The following is a 15,830-nucleotide window of genomic DNA, read 5'->3' as shown; positions in this document are numbered from 1 at the left end:
TCCATGTGTCTTCGCCATTCCTCAGGAGTGAGCCTTGTCAGTAGATAATTTCCAAGGGAGTGAGCAGAGAGAGAAAATGTCTCCCGCCTCCAAGGAGGAAATACAGGAGTTCCCAGAATCCTTAGGAGAAGGCCATGCCCACACAGAGGCCTCATCATTGGCTACATCCTGATTGACAGGCTAGACTCCACTTCTACACTCTAAATCCTCAAATTGCCACCAGATTATGTACCTACACCACGTACTGGTGTATCCGTGTGTGTCTCTGTTTCCACAGACACACACCACCAGTGAGGTCCTTCTTGGGAACTCAAAGACTTTGGAGGTGCAGAGGACAGCCAGGATCTGCTCCTTCGACTGGAGGAGGGTCAGACTTGGTCTCACATCCTTTAGACAAGTTCTCAGGAGAGACTCACCCCTGGGGAAGGACATCATGCTTTGAAAGTGGAGGAGTGGGGAAAGGAGGAAGACTCTCGATAAGATGCATCGACATAGTAGATGCAACAACGGGCTCAAACATAAGAACAATTGTCTGGGGGCAGAGCGGGAGGGGGACAAATGAGGAGCTGATACCAAGGGCTCAAGTAGAAAGCAAATGTTTTGAGAATGATGAGGGCAACAAATGTACAAATGTGCTTCACACAGTGGATGGATGGATGAATTGTGCTAAGAGTTGTATGAGCCCCCAATAAAATGATTTTTTAATAAAGAAGAAGAAATGGCAAATTCTAAAAAGAACAATTGTGAGGATGGCCCAGAACTGGCGGTATTCTGTTCTGCTGTACATCAATAGGGTCACGACGAGTCAGAACAGACACCATGTCAATGAACAATAGCAATGATTTGCAGTGGGAGCCCCAAGTTCCTGTTGAATCTCTACACGGATTCATAAGGTTTGCATGCATGGAGAGAAGGTTGAAGTTGGCAAGGATTTCGTCTTTCTTGGCTCCACCATCAATGCTCATGGAAGCAGCAGTCGAGAGATCAAAAGACATAGTGCATCAGGTAAATCTGCAGCAGAAAAACTCCATTTGGAGTAGCGAAGAGCAAGGATGTTACTTTGAGGACTAAGGTGTGCCTGATTCAAGCCACGGTATTCTCCATCGCATCATAGGCTTGTGAAAGTTGGACACTGAATAAGGGAGACCGAAGAAGAATCGATGCATTTGAGTGTGGTGCTGGGGAAGACTACTGAGAGGACCATGGACTGCTAAAAGGACAAACCAGTCTTTATTAGAAGAAGTACGGTCCGAGTGATCCTTCGAAGCCAGGATGGCAAGAGTCCGTCTTCCAGACTTTGGACATGCTGTTCGGAGAGGCCGGTCCCTGGAGAAGGACAGCATGGTTGGTAAAGTGGCAAGCCCTCCATGAGATGAACCGACATGGTGGCTGCATCCATGCGCTCAGGCACAGGAACCATTGTGAGGACGGCAAGGACCGTGCAGGGTTTCCTTCGGTTGTGCACGGGGTTGCTATGGGTTAGAGCCGACTCGATGGCACCTAACAACGCCAACACAGATTCAGCCCCACGTGACAAGCTCTGCCTTCGGGGTGTGTTCGCTGTGACTCCCTTGGCCAACCCACGGGGGCAGTCTCACCCGCAGGGACTTGCCTAGATGTGCCCTTGATGGAAACTGGCGGACTAGGTGCATCGTCAGGAGGCCGGATGGCAAAGTGGCTATGCGTTGGGCTCAAGACCATAAGACCATCCACTTTCTTCTCCCAGAAGGTGTGGCAGTTTTGGGAAACCACAGGGGCAGCTCTTCCATGGGCTTGAGTCCTGTGTTTGGAATGAGGAGCCCTAGGGGCGCTGTTGGGTAATGGTGGGACTGCGGACCCCAAGGTTGGTCATTCAGAGCCACCATCTGCTCCACAGGGGAACGATGAGGCTGCCTGCTCCTATAAAGATTCACAGACCCTATAGACCGCCACTATGAACTGGAATCGACTTGATGGGAGTGGGCCTTTGTGGCTTGGGGCCACATGGCCCTGAGTTATACCCTGGCGAAGGTGGTCAGAGGGCCCTGAACCCATTTTGGCAGCTTTTCTAATCTGCAGTGGGTGCGTGTCCCAGTCATGGCCCCGCATCTGTAGTCGCACCTGTGACTGTGCGGCGCCCATCTCCTGCCAATCGTGTGTGACAACATCCTTTGCTTGCCACGTCTTGTTTTCGTGGCCGTGTTTCTAGGGCGCCTTGCACAGGATGGACTCCCTCTCATCGGATAGCGTGTCTTTCTACGGTCTGACTTGATAAGTGGGTCTCTATAAACTATAGATATGAAAGTGGGGTCTCTCCCTGGGGGGAGCCCTGGAGGTGTAGTGGTTACCCACTGCGCTGCTGACCGTCAGGAGTTCAACAATTTGGAATCACCAGGCAGCTCCGTGGGCGAAAGACGGAGATGTCTACTCTCGGAAACTCACAGGGGCAGCTCTGCCCTGTCCTATAGGGTTGCGATGAGTCGGCACCGACTCGAGGGGGCAGTGAGTTGGGCTGCACACTGCAAAGTCAGCAGTTCAAAACCACCAGCCGCTCCTTGAGAGGTGAGGCTTTGTACTCCCTTGAAGATTCGCCGTCTTGGAAAGCACAGGGCAGTCCTATGGGATCGCTGTGAGTCAGGTGGGACCCAATGGCAGTGAGTTTGTCTGTCTGAGTTTTCCCCTCTTAGAAAATCTGCCCCTGCCATCAAGTGGATGCCGACTCATAGCACGCTTGGGCACTGTTGAGATGGAAACCCCGAGGAGGAGTCAGCCTCGGGTGGCTTTGAAATGACCTTGCAGCTGGCAGCCCAACATGTTACGATGATACCACCTGGCCTCCTGTTTTCCCCATCTAGTCGTTCCAAGTCACAAGAGCATCTTGGGGCTTGGTCTCCAGGTTCCTGACCAACCCCCCTTCCCTCCCTTCCCCCACCATTCTCAATGGCTGGCCTTTGGAAGATTGACAGAGTTTTCTCCCCTCTGGTGGACACTCCTGGAGCGGGCACGGGAATTTCAACTGGGTGACCTCTCTTCCCCCCTCCGCCTCCCTGCTTTCTGGGGAGAGAGAAGCTGTTTCTAGTTCCAGGTGACCCTCAGATGCTCCGGAAGTGAGAATTGTGTGGGCTGAGCCCTCCTGTCTCTGGAATGTGGCTCCTGGCCCAGACCTCTCTCTGACAAAGGGGGATGGGGAGGGGGGAGCAGGGGGAAGGGGAGGAGAAAGGAGAAAGGCTTCCTTGGAGGTGGCAGGAAGCAGGAACTCAGAATAGGCACGCTCTCCCACAGCACAGAGCAGCCCTGGCCCCTGGAAAGGTGAGTGGGCAGCTGACCGGCATCTTCTGGAAGCTTCCTGAGAGCAGGTTGGGTGGCGGGTGGGCAAAAGTAGCAGGTTCCCTTGGCGTGCCCTGGGTGGGCCCACTGAGGAAGAGATCCCCTGCTTGGCTCAGGTGGCTGAGGTGATCTCCGTAGTGACTGACAGGTTCCCCCGAGGGCTGAGGTCCTAAGGAGCTCAGTTGCTAAAGGAAAGGAAAGGTTGGGAGTTTGAATCCTTGCAGAGGACCCTAGGAGGCAAGGCTTGGCACATGGCCTCCTAAAGTCCAGCCATTGAGCCCAGCTCTACTGGGACACGCAGACAGTGACCTGGGCAGCCCACCAGCAGGTCCCCATCCAATCAGGGCCAGCGACTCAGATGCTTGTATTTGGGGGGAAAGACCCTACAAGAGGGACCCTGACTCCCCCTTGGTGTCTCAGAGTCATGCTAGTGGCCCAATCACAGGGGGGGGGGGTTGTCGGAGCTGTGCTCGGCTGCAAACCAGCACCGGTGGCAATGGCACAAAGCCCCCACCAGGCTCTGCAGAAGAAAGGCCGTGGTACTCTGCACTGGTAATTGTTACGCCCCCCACAGAAACAAAACCAAACCAAAAACGTGACACCCTCCCACCCACCACCCACCCCCGCCTAGAGCTGATTCCAACTCATACTGACCCTCTGTATGTAAGGCTTCCTTATGGGGCCCGCCAGGCACATCCCTCTCCCTGGGAGCAGCGGGCGGGTTTGGCCCGCTCACTTGTGGTTAGCAGTTCCGCTGGTAACACACTCTCCCACCAGGAACAGCCTAGGAAATCCGGGAGGACAGGCTGCTATCACCAGGACTACTCGGATCCGATTGGGGCCTCCTCCTCCTCCCCAAACCCTTCCACCTCTACCAGCTCCACTTGCACCCACCAACTCTACTACCTCCACCACCTCCACCTCTACCAGCCCTGCTTTCACCACCACTATGACCTCCACCTCCACCTCCTCCACCACTACCACAGGGTCATACCCCAGCTGAGTATGGATGGCCTGCAGGTTCTTCCTGAGTCTCCCTCCCTTCCCCCACCCCGCAGCCTTAGAAAGCACAAGGCGGGGTCTGTGCGGCACTGAGAAGGCCCTTCACCTGGGCTGACTCTGACCCTTGCCCTTGGGCCTCCCTTGTGTGTTGACCCCTCTGGCCTCCTTGGGGCCCTGAGTCTCTCTGTTTTGCCCGTTGCTCCTTTTGCTGTTATCAACCTGCAGGAGCTTTTAAGATAGCGAAAACTACGCTCACTCTCCTTTCGCTGTCAAGGCCTTCCCAGGGTGCTTCTGACCTCCCTGCAGTCACGCCCAGTGGTGGGAGGGAGATCTTTATCTGTTGGGGCAGAGGTTATGCGATACCACAAGGAATACAGGAGTTGCTGAGGCAGGATGGTATGTGGTATTCTGAACACAGGCAGTCCCTGACCTATGACATATCCTAGTCCCCAGGACCACACTCTTTTCACAGAGAAAAGATTGGCTGATGTTTGATTCACAATTCAAGCAGGAGCCCGATGCGATGCGGAGAGCCTTGCTAACGTCACAGGCAGGTGCGGGAAGCAGTGGCATGCGTGCTACCCTGACCTTGGTGCAGAGGAGGACTGTGCCATGTCCCTCCGCAGGGCTAGTCCCTGGGATCCAGCCCCTTCCATGAGGGGAGCGGTGATGGGGGCGACAGGATGCCAGGGTTTTGACCAGCTCTGCTTCAGGCTCAGGGCATGCTTTGACTCGTTGTGGCTTTTAAAAACTGCATTGTGAACATTTATCTGTGGGTTTCTTTGCGATGTTGCCAACCACCCCCCAAAGATAAATACAGGCGGGTTTTATACGAGCAATAGGGACACTGAGCAGCAAAGATAAAGAGATGCCTGACTTATGCCAGCACTGAACTAGGGCAGAGTTGTTGGGATGGAACCCTTGTTGGGGTACTTGGTACCCCTCCCTCTTCGGGAGCTCTTGGTCTGGCAGCAGCAGGTGAGGGCACCTTACAGAGAACCAATGGTCAGATGTCTTATAAAGTGTTTGTGCTCTTTTGAGACCTTGGTCCCATCTTACACTGAACCAGTAGCTTCTGAGTTGATGCCGACTTGTGACCTGCTGAGTCCATGTGCCCATCGGTACCATGTTGCAAATAGACACTGCTCGGTCCTCGGGCCCTGTCCCATATTCCATGAGTCCCTGGGTGGGGACAACTTGACGGCCTACCTAGGCCAGAGGTCTCCGCTTCCCTTAGCCTCTCTGCAAGCTAGTAGACATTGGCCATGTGGTCCTCACTGCTGGAAACTTGGGGTCAACTCTGGCCCCTGGTAACTCACGCATGCAGAGTAGAACCGTGCTCTGTAAGGGTCTTCAGGGGTGCGACCTTTTGGAAGCAGGTTGCCAGGCCTTTCTTCCAAGCCACCTCTGGGCGGGTTCAAACCACCAAACTTTTGGTTACCAGCTGAGTGCTTAACCAATGCACCACCAGGGCTGCTTCGCATGACCCTAATGGCCAGCAATTCCAGTCTCTGGTAGCTGCCCAAAAGAACGGAAAGCAGGTATTCAGAGGGAGGAAAGTGTATGCAAGTTTTCCTAGTGATATTATTCATTATGGTGCTGCCACAAGAACCAGCGTCTTCCGTGGAAGTACAGACTCCTCCTTCGAGGCAAAAATGGGGAGACTCTGGCCACGTTGGGAGAGCCCAGTCTCTGGAGTAGTGCATCTTGCATGGTAGAGGGGCAGCGAAAAGGGAGGACAGGAGGATCCTTGACCAGATGGACCCCATACAGTGAGGGTGACTGCAACAATGGGCTCACACCTAAGGACAATTGAGATGGGGGAGGGAGGGGAGAACGGGGAGCTGCTAGCAAGGAGTTCAAGAAGAAAGAAAATGTTTGGGAACTGATTTTGGTAGCAATTGTACAGCACTGCTTGATGTGATTGAACTATGGAATGTGATGATACCTGATACCTGTAAAAAAAGGAGAAAAAAAAAAGAAAATGATTAGGGAAAAGAATGTACAGATGTGCTTTATACGATTGATGTATGTATATGTATGGATTGTGATAAGAGTCGTATGAGCCCCTAATAAAATGTTTTTTTATAAAAAGAGCTCCAATAAAGGGATTGATTAAAAAAAAAAAAAAGAATGGAGAGAAGGTGCGGGACCGGGCGGCATGGCATTTCGTTCTCTTGTACATTGATAGGGTTGCTATGAGTTGGAACCGACCGGAGGGCAACCGACAACATTCACACTCAGGTCACAGGTGGAGGCAATGTTTATGTCCATCAAAGGATGGCTGGATAGACTCAACGGATCGTGATTGGGGGTGGGGGGGGGGTGGGAAGGAGTGATGGACTGGCCGAATCTACAGTCACGTTGTGTCAGGAGACAAAACCCACAGGGAGAGAGAGGTTCGCTGGGTTGGGGGGGAAGGGGATGGGCTCCACTGCCTGATGGGGGCGGGGCTTCCTCCCTGGGGGGAGGGGCCTGGAACGATGGTGGGGAAAGCTACGCCACTCTGGATGGTAAGAGAAATCACTGAATTGTGTCTGTTAATATTTTTTAAATCACTGCAAAAGCCCAACAAGGATAGGTAAAACATTCACTAGGAGCCAAGCAGGAGGGAAAAAACAAGAGCGAGGAACGGCTGGATTAAAAATAGAAAGCTAAAATAAAAGTGAATGTCAACATCCCAGTGAGTCACTGGAGGCTCAAAGGTGACTGAGGGTTTAGGGGCCGCAGCGCCTGAAAGCGAAAGTGGGCGCTATTGGAGTATCTACAGTGATAAGAGGGCATGGTCAACAGTGACCAGAGGCACACAGTTGCTTGGGGCTGTACCCGACCTGTGGACCCCACTGGAGGGAAAGTGGCCACCACTGTTAGTTTTCCTTTATTTTTAAAGATCATTTTATTGGGGGCTCTCACGACTCTTATATAACAATGCATACGTGAATTGCTGGCCTGGAAGGGTTATGGGTGGGGCCCAAGCTGGCTGGGGTCAGAGACCCACGTTACCCCGGGGAGGGGCCGTCTCAGTGGTCAACTGCCTTCGTCCATTCCAACTCAGGGCGACCTCACGGTGTCAGAGTAGAATAGTGCTCTGGAGGGCTGGCTGGCTTTCTGGTAGGGCACCAGGCCTTTCTTCTGAGCTACCTCTGGGCAGACTTGAGCCTCCAATATGGTGGCTGGCAGCTGAGTGTGCTGTTTGTGGCATGCGGGGAACTTTGTTTCGGGCACTCTGCCAAGCAGAGGTAGGTGGTACGGCCTTTGGCTTTAGGCACAGATAGAGGCTGGGTGAAAGTCCTGCTGGGGAAGCCCCGTGCAGCTGGGTCAGCAACCTGGGGGTCCCTTCTGCAGTCCAGGAGAGGCGGGACACTTCCTCCTCAATGCTGACCAATCTCCTTGCCCATCCCAGCCCCCAACCCAGAAGCCAGCTCCTCACTTTCATTAGTGAGTCTAATGAAAGCAAACAGGGCTTCCTGTGCCACAAAGCCTGCCGCCACCAGCGGGCCTGCTGGGTCTGTTTGAGCTGGCAGCTTCTGTCCTCTGTCAGGGGCCCTAGGCTTCCCCACCTTCCCTGTGTGGTAACGAGCCAGCCATTCTCCCGATCCAACCACCTCCCTCCGGGTGCCACCTCTGAGACGCGGAGCACCCCCACACTCCATTTCTTTTCTTTCCTTATGTAGTTTGTTGCGGGGAAAGCCGGAGCAAAACACATAGCAACTGGCTCTCACACTGACAACTCAGCAGTCTGTGCTGTGCAAGCCTTCTCCCTGGACTGTTCCTCGTCCCACCCCCGCCCCACCCTAAGGCCCTAAGGTTCCTGTCTAATCTTTCCAGTTGCTATTGTGGATTCGGTCTCTTACAGAGGGTTCTTAAAAGAGCCCATCACTCGGGGCAGGCTTCTTTCTACTATGTAATCGAACCATTGCTCGTCTTGGCAAGACAACCAGAGTTGGCCCTTAGAAGCGAAGGCGTGGAGACTTCTCCATCATGCCTGGTAGGGGGACAGTGCAAAGGCCCTCCAGAAGATGGACGGACATTGCACTGTGGCTGCAACTGTGGACTCAAACCCAAAACCATTGCCAGGGGGCGCAGGACCACGCAGTGTTTCCTTGTTGTGCACAGAGTCACCGAGTCAAAACGGACTGGACAGCACCCAACATGACTCGGCTTTCGGATGACTTCAGATGTTTTATCTCGGGAGGTCAGGCTCTCTCACTCACTACCACACTCAGTGACCTGACAGGACAGGGCAAGCCTGCCCCTGCAGCTTTCAGAAACTAACTCTTCATGGGAGTAGAAAGCCTTCATTTCTCCTGAAGCGCAGCTGGATATTGAACTGCTGACCTCGAGGTCAGCAGCCCACTCATGACCCACTCCACCACCAGAGCGCCTCCCTAAATCTAGAGTCCATAAACACCTGAGATTCTTTTGCCTTTACCCCCTTCTGATAAGGATTCCTCTAGATCAGGGGTCCTCAAACTACGGCTCACGGGCCTCATGCGGCCCACCGAGGACATTATCCAGCCCGCTGGGTGTTTTTGCCCCGTCTGCTTTTTCACTTCAAAATAAGATATGTGCAGTGTGCATAGGAATTTGTTCATAATTAAAAAAAAAAACTATTGTCCGGCCCTCCAATAGGTCTGAGGGACAGTGAACTAGCCCCATTTAAAAAGTTTCAGGACCCCTGCACTAGGATATCTTGGACCAAAATGTTCAGTGATGAGAGCCAGGACCATCCAGTTCAGGCCTGGGGCCAAGGAGATAAACACACAAGCCACTGCCTCCTCCTGCACGCCTTCTTCCTTTGCCGAGCCTAGGGCCAAGGGAAGAGACCACTGGCTGGGCTGGGTCAGGAATGGCCTGGAGCAAGCTTGTCAGACCTCAGGCACTAAGCAAACCACAAAGGGATAGAACAGCAGCAGCATCAGACACCTTATTAAGCCCATTAACTGGCTGTCCAAGGAAACCACAACTCCAATCTCCCAACCAAGGAGCCAAATCTGCCGATGTCTCTCACCCCAGCTTGTGCTGGTGCACGAGTGTCCAACCTACCTCTTAACCAGGTTCCGGGTCCCCTCACCGTGAAACTCGAGCTGGACACTCCAGAAGCAATAACCCTCTCGCGCACCTGGTAGCCACTAGGACACTGGTCTTGCCTCTCCTGGCTTTTCAAGCGAGGGCAAACTATAGCTGTGCTCGGCTTATTTCACTCCGCTGAACGTCTTTGAGCTCCGTCCAAACTGCAGCCTGAGCAAGACATCATTTCGCCGGTTGGCCAAGTTGTGTCCACTGCGGGTATGGACATTTGCTCATCTGGTTCATGTTTAGCAGTCATACGGGTTGTCTCTGCCACCTAGCTCCTGGCAAGACTGCTGCACCCACCACTGGTGTCCAAGCCTCTTTGGGGGGAGGGGGGTGCTTTCTGCTTTCAAGCCGGTTGGGGCTGTACTGCGGAGTGGAACTGCTGAGTCACAGGGAGCCCCGGAGGTGCAGTGGTTATGAGGTGGGCTGTGACTTGACCCACTTGGCAAACCAGTTGGCAGCTGGAAACCCCCAGCAGCAACTCAGGAGAAAGACTGGGCTGTTTCCTCACAGTCTAGGAAACCCGCAGGGGGCGCTCCGACTTGGCAGCAGGAACATTTACGGTTGGTCTAAGGAGGTTCTAGCGATCGACTGAGATGGAATTCTAAGGTTCCAATGACATGGTTAGGAAAAGAGGAAGTCCTTCCGTGAGAGGGCTTGACACACAGCGGCTGCATCAGTGGTTCTGGCATGGGAACAACTGTGAGGACCGTTTGCAGTCACTGTGAGCCAGAACCAACTCGATGGCACTTAGTATGGTTTGTTTTCATTTCCAATTTCTGAGGCACCGCCGTGCGTTTTCCACAGCTGGACCATTCTGCAGTCTCACCCACCTGACAGTCGTGGGTTCCATCCCCCCGCCCCCCACACCGCCCCGATTCTCCCACATTCTTTGCCCATTCGAGTGGGGGCGAAATGGCATCTCGTTTGTGGTTTTGATTACCATCTCTCTGATGGTGTCCTGGGGGCACAGTGGTTAAAGTGCTCTGCTCCTAACTGAAAGGTTGGCGATTTGTGCCCATCAGCCACTCTGACAGCGAAAGACGAGGCAGCCTGCCAGCGTGATGCTGCCCCACAAGGTTATGCTGAGTTGGAATCCACTAGCTGGCAGTGGGTTGATGGCTCATGAGGCTGAGACCTTTCCAAGTGTTTGGAGGCCACTCAAATGTCCTCTTTTGTGTGTTCATCTTCTGCCCATTTCTATGATTGTGTTCTTTGTGCTCTTGTCAAATGTCTTCTGTGGATTTGGGCCACTACAATCATGGCACTCTCTGCAGACGTTCTTCCAGTTGGTAGCTTGTCTTTTCATGTTGTTTTGCAAAATCTTTGGATGCACAAATGTTTCGTTTTTACAAGATCCTATTTTTGAATGAGGTGTTTTGCTGTGCATGCTTCTGTTTATCAGGTGACAGCTAGGCCACACTGCACTGCCCCTATTTGCTCTCTTGAGGCAGAGGTGGGGAACTTTTTCTGACAAGGGCCAGTTGGATTTTTAGAACATCATTTGGGGGCCATACTGGTCAAAACATTTCACTAACTCACGGCTAATGTAATGGTTAGAACGGCTTCTCTTTGGTGAAGCGTGTGATGTTGACCTTTTATGGCCAGAGCCCGATGTTCCCCACCCGTTCTAAGCACTCCTGTGGTTTAGGTTTGCACCTCCAGGCTGATCATGTTAACTTGGGAAGTGTGGGTGCTGTGAGGCACGGACCGCCTTTTCCCAGCACCATTTATTGAAGAGAGGGCTCTTTCCCCTCGAGGTGCCTTAGCAGCAACCACAGACGCAGGTCACCAGCCCTGGGACGTTTCCTTCCTCGGTTGCCTTCATGGCTTCCCTCCTCCTCAGTTCATTGTCCCAGCATGCCTCTGGCTCTCCTCCTTCAAACAAACAAACACACAAAGGATCACATCAGCTTCGCCTCTAAACGCCAGGCTAAAAGGCAAGTTTACTAGAGGTTCAGTGCCTGTGACAGGTAGTCAGTCCCCTGTGGTCCCACTAACACACAGCTATGGACTTGGTGGCTTGAGACAACCCAAACTGACGTGGGTCTCCCTGGGGACAGTCCCTCCTGGAGGCTTGAGGGGACGATAACTGATTGTCTTTGCCTGCCTTCTTGGCCCATTGCCCCTGCCTCACCTTCCGTGAGCAGGACAGCAGTTTCCCCTCTTGCTGTCTTTGGCCCTGCTGCCTCCATCTGGAAGGGCCCTGTGATAACCCAGGCCACCCAGCAGCCCGAGGCTCCTCGTCCCCTCGAGGTCCTTCATGTCATCACCTGGGTAAAGGCCCTCTGCCGAGGAACAGGCCCATTTCATAAGGTGCTGGGAAAGAGAAGTAGGCAGCTTGGGCTTGAGGGGGACAGGGGGTGGCCAGCCTTTTCCTGAAAGGGGCTCCGTGGTCAATGTTTTGACTTTGTGGGCCCTCTGGGGTCTTTGGCCCGAGCCTGTTGCAGGGTTAAAACTCGGGGCCCCTCCTCTATAAAGTCCTGGGGATTGGGCCACAGTGATAGAGGGCTTCGGCCCTGGGTGAGCACACAGGTGGACCGGCCAGGACGCTGGCCTGACCCCAGGGGGCTACTCTGCTCGGCTTCCCCATCAACCCTAGGCGGGACTCCCAGGCCAGAGAGCTCACTAAGGGACTGGCATTTCACAGCGTAATTCCCACACCACCAAAGTCTTTCCTGAATGAACTCTCTTTTATCAACTTGACGTGAAACAAATGGAACAACTGGTGCAACTCCCGTGCTTACACTTCGGTGTCGTGGACCTTTCTCGCGCCATGCCCCCATTCTCGTGGTCCTTGCCCAAATCATTCCACCACTGTGAGTGTGAACTCGGGCCCCTAAACCACCCTCTGCCTCCCTCCCAACTGTTACCACATATTTTCTTATCCCATGTAAGTGAGAGCACACATCCCCCCTCGCCCTAAACCTCCCTGCCCCCGTTAGGCAAATCCCAGCCTTTGCTGCCCTCGGTCCACAAGACCCCCTTCTCCACTTGGCAGACCCAGGGCTCGCGTGCTGCTGGTCCCTGCCACACTAGTTTGTGTGCCCGTCTCTCCCTCAGGTTGTGACGTTCTCAAGGCTGGCCTGACCCCACAAACCTGCTAACGGAAAGGACCAGAACGTAGAAATTAAGTGCACTCTCCCCCCCTACCCCCGACTAGTGCTACTCAGGTGGCTGGCATGCTGCTAGGACTCAGGAAGTTTTGTCACTGGAGTTCCAAGCACCAGCAGGATCACTTGTTGGGGACAGTACTCAGGGGTTCATCTAGGCTAAGACTAGTAAGAAAGGCCTGGTGGGCTAACTGAAAATTAGCCAGTGGAACCTATGAATCATGCCATGTTTGGTGAGGGAGAGCAGATCCTGCAGCCCTGATAGGCCTGAACTTGCCAGTAATCATATGGGGTCACTGCTTCCATCTGTTGCTCACAGGGTTGCCGTGAACTACAGCCAACCCGGCAGCAACTCACCAAAGGGGCACTCTGGGATTACAGAGGTTCACATGAACTGGCGTTTCCTTCCCTAACCTCTCACCCAGCTTCTTACCCCTAAGCAAAACACACACAAACTGAAGGCCAAGACCTTCCTACGGGATCCAGACTGAGAGAAAAAAGAGCACTCTAGGAGGAAGCTGACCCAGGTTCAAATCCCGGCTCTGTCACTTACTAACCACATGCACCTAGACAAGTTACAGTACTTCCCTTTCTCGAAGGACTATGTGTCCACTTGCTGTGGCTGGAAAGGCCCCGTATGACCAGCCCTTGCTCACTCATGAGTCTTCTCTCCTCCACTGACCTCCTCAGTTCCGATTGTCCCAGGCTCCAACCTACCTGAGAGACCCCCTTCTCCTGTGAGACCCTTCAAGTCTCCGCTGTAACTGCTGATCTGGCCATTCCAGGATGGGGTCTGGTCCTCCTGTGCTATGCCTAGCTGGCACTGCGGGCCAGGAATGGCCTCTGTGGATATTAGGCGTCAGGAGAGTTAGTATTCCACAGCAGGGTCAGTGCGAGGGCACAGCTACCAAATCACAGAAACGGAACAAAAAACGTCCGTGTGGGAAGCTATTGTTTCCAGCTCTGTGTGCTTCTGAAGGCCCTGTTGCCAGCTGCTCTGGGTAACCCAGTGTTTCCCGAAGTGACAGCGCCCCCTGGAGGGCACTGGGATGATCCCAAACCAAACTCAATGCCATTGAGTCAATTCTGGCTCACCTTATAGGCCCAGGAGCACTGTCCCTGTAGGTTTCTGAGACTGGACTCTTTGTGGTAATAGAAAGTCTCATCTTTCTCCCGTGGAGTGGTTGGTGGTTTCGACCTTCTGACCTGGCGGTTTGTAACCCCCAAACTCAAATAGTAGTAGTACTATTTGACTCACTCTTATAAGTACATGACACCAGTACACATTCTAGAACAGTGTTTACCAATGTGGCCAGTATGGGGGGCACTAGAGTGATCCTGGGGGGCTGCAAAAGCAGATCCTTGCAATTTATCCTGGATTAGCACAAACGTTTCTAACTGCCAGGGGGGAACTAAGCAAAAATACTTTTTCTTTCTGGAAACAAGGGTGATAGGCCGAGTAAGTTTGGGAACTTGTGTTCTGGAGATTCCAAGTGGGTTAATCTCTGACTCACTGCATCCTTATCATCTTGCGTACTTTAGACGTATTGTGGGAACATACCAGTCCAGGGAGAAGAACATCATGCTTGGTAAAGTGAAGGGGCACTGAAAAAGAGAAGACCCTCAATGAGATGGATGGACACCGCGGCTGCAACAGTGGGCTCAGCCATCGTGAGGATGGCGTAGGACCAGGAAGGGTTTCGTTCTGTGGTGCAGAAGGTTGCTATGGGTAATAACTGACTCAATGACATCTAACAATAACAGGCAGGGTAGGGTCCCCTTGTGTCTCTTTTTTAAAAATAAATCATTTTATTGGGGCTCATACAACTCTTATCACAATCCATACATACATCAATTGAGTAAAGCACCCTTATATATTCGTTGCCCTTGTTGTTCTCAAAATTCCCCCTTGTGGGTTTTAAGACCGTAACTCTTTTCGGCAGTGGAAAGACTCATGTTTTTCCCATGGAGCAGCTGGTAGTTTCGAACTGCTGACCTTGCAGTGAGCAGCCCAACTCATAACCTCTAGGCTACCAGGGTTCCTGCTAAACTGTTTCATGAACACCTAATTTCACAGGTTGATTTCTGGAAGTGGAGCACCAAGCCTTTCTTCCTAGCATGTGGTGTGCTGGTCAAAATCAAGCTGTGCCTTCTGAACAGAAGGTGGGAATGCTCGCGCTGAAGCAGCAGTGCCCCCAGCCCTGTTTATCCTGTTTGGGAAACCATCCACTTCTCCTCAGTTAGCAGTGACAACTTACCTGAAGAGGCTTCCTCAAAGAGCCCAGGGGCATCCACACATGAAAGCGGCCGCAGTCAAGTGGGGCGTAAGGCAGCAGGAAACCGAATGTTACATGGCCTTCTGGGTGGCAGCCTGGAACAGAGAAAGGATATTCGATAAAAGCCCAGACCACTTAACATACACCGTATTAGTCTGGTCTCATTCACTGGCACCACTACTCATGTAAGGAAGGACTGAATCCTCAAGGGAAGTATGGGGGCTCTGTGCAGTCTCCTCCAGCTTCTATACATTGGTAACGGGACTAACGAATGACTGAGTAATGGTCCTCCCTCAGCCTCATGGGGACCACCACATTACAGGGAAGAATGAACACTAAGCATTTAATGAGCCTCAACCGGCCCCTTCCAAGGGCCTGCTGCACTGGCATTCAACTGGGGCCGTCCCCCTGGGGAAGCACAAGTCCTAGGGGTCTATGTACCTGAGGATGCTCACATTTAAAGGAACCTAAGTTGGAGGCTGGTACTGTTGTCGTGAGCTGCCGGTTGAGGTGGTTTGGACTCACGGTGACCCCTGTGAGTCTCACTGCCTGGTCTTGTACCACTGCTCCATGCTCACAATTATTCCAGTGTCTGAGCTCAGCGATGCAGCTGCTTTGTCAGTCCATCTTATTGAAGGTCTTCCTCTCTTTTGCTGCCTTGCTACTTTACCAAGCATGATGTTCTCCTCCAGGGACTGCTCTCTCCTGACTACATGTCCAAAATATAGGAGACAAAGTTTCCTGATCCTTGCTTCTAACGAGCATTCTGGCTATAATTCTCCAAGACAGACATTTCTTCTTTTGGCAGTCCATGGTACCTTCAGTATTGTTTGTCTGCATCATAATTTAAATACATAAATTCTTCTTCAGTTTTCCTTATTAAGTATCCAACTTTCACAAGCATATGAGGTGACTGAAAATACTAATGACTTGGGTCAGGTGCACCTTAGTCCTCAAAGTAACTTCCTTGCTCTTCGACACTTTAAAGAGGTCTGGTGTGGAAGGTTTGCCGAATGCAGTGTGTCATTTGATCCTGACTGCTGCTCCGTAAACATTG

The 15,830-nt window shown here is 52.6% G+C and overlaps 1 protein-coding gene and 1 long non-coding RNA gene across 2 annotated transcripts in view; one reads left to right on the top strand and one right to left on the bottom strand.

Annotated features, from left to right (window-relative positions):
• The first annotated feature begins 3,213 nt into the window (after positions 1–3,213).
• The window catches only part of ELAVL1 (ELAV like RNA binding protein 1), a 47,010-nt gene continuing 34,393 nt past the window's right edge, over positions 3,214–15,830 (top strand). The window contains exon 1 of the mRNA XM_075546169.1: positions 3,214–3,288. The gene's annotated coding sequence lies outside the window, so the exon portion shown is untranslated. The remainder of the gene's footprint in view (positions 3,289–15,830) is intronic.
• Positions 5,160–14,865, bottom strand: LOC142444848 (uncharacterized). Its single transcript, XR_012783936.1, has 5 exons — positions 14,756–14,865; positions 14,059–14,102; positions 13,215–13,340; positions 9,355–11,262; positions 5,160–6,263 (listed from the first exon to the last, which is right to left on the bottom strand). It is a non-coding gene; the product is annotated as an uncharacterized LOC142444848 (long non-coding RNA).

The sequence above is a fragment of the Tenrec ecaudatus genome, chromosome 1 (assembly GCF_050624435.1).
Source record: "Tenrec ecaudatus isolate mTenEca1 chromosome 1, mTenEca1.hap1, whole genome shotgun sequence".
Classification (NCBI taxonomy): Eukaryota; Metazoa; Chordata; class Mammalia; order Afrosoricida; family Tenrecidae; genus Tenrec; species Tenrec ecaudatus.
This window is presented reverse-complemented; position numbering and strand designations above follow the sequence as displayed.